The sequence below is a fragment of the Arachis duranensis genome, chromosome 3, assembly GCF_000817695.3.
Source record: "Arachis duranensis cultivar V14167 chromosome 3, aradu.V14167.gnm2.J7QH, whole genome shotgun sequence".
NCBI classification, from domain to species: domain Eukaryota; kingdom Viridiplantae; phylum Streptophyta; class Magnoliopsida; order Fabales; family Fabaceae; genus Arachis; species Arachis duranensis.
Window position 1 is genome coordinate 15,116,132 of NC_029774.3, and position 634 is coordinate 15,116,765.

A 634-nucleotide genomic window follows, 5' to 3' on the forward strand; every position below is an offset into this window, starting at 1 on the left:
TCTCCCCTCTTGAGTTGGTTTGGGACACCTTTTGAATTGGTTATCCACTTAGTTCCAGGGAGGCATATGTCCTCTAGAACTTGATCCAACCCTTTATCTGCTCTTACCATCCTCCTTTTAAAGGATTCAGGATCATCTTGCAGTTGAGGTAATTTGAAGACCTCTCTTATTTTGTCCAGATGGAAGTAAATAATTCTCCCTCTGACCATGGTTCTGTAGGTATGAAAAGCAGTTCCAGTCATTCTCTGCTTATCTGTCAGCCACAGATTTGAGTAGAATTCCTGAACCATATTTCTCCTAACCTTTGTCTTAGGGTTGGTTAGAACTTCCCATCCTCTGTTTCGAATTCGCTCTTGGATCTCCGGATATTCATCTTCTTTCAGATTGAATTTGACTTCAAGAATCATTGACCTCAGACCCATTATTTTGTGGTAATGGTCTGCATGTTCTTTGGTTAAGAACTTCTCTTGACTCCAGACATCCTTTGGATTATTCTCTTTCTTGCCTCTTAAATTGGTTTGTCTTCCTCTAGGAGCCATGATCTTGGTAAATCTTGGCCTAGTGATCACGGAAAGCACACCAAACTTAGAGGTTTGCTTGTCCTCAAGCAAAAGAAGGCAAAGAGGGGAGAGAG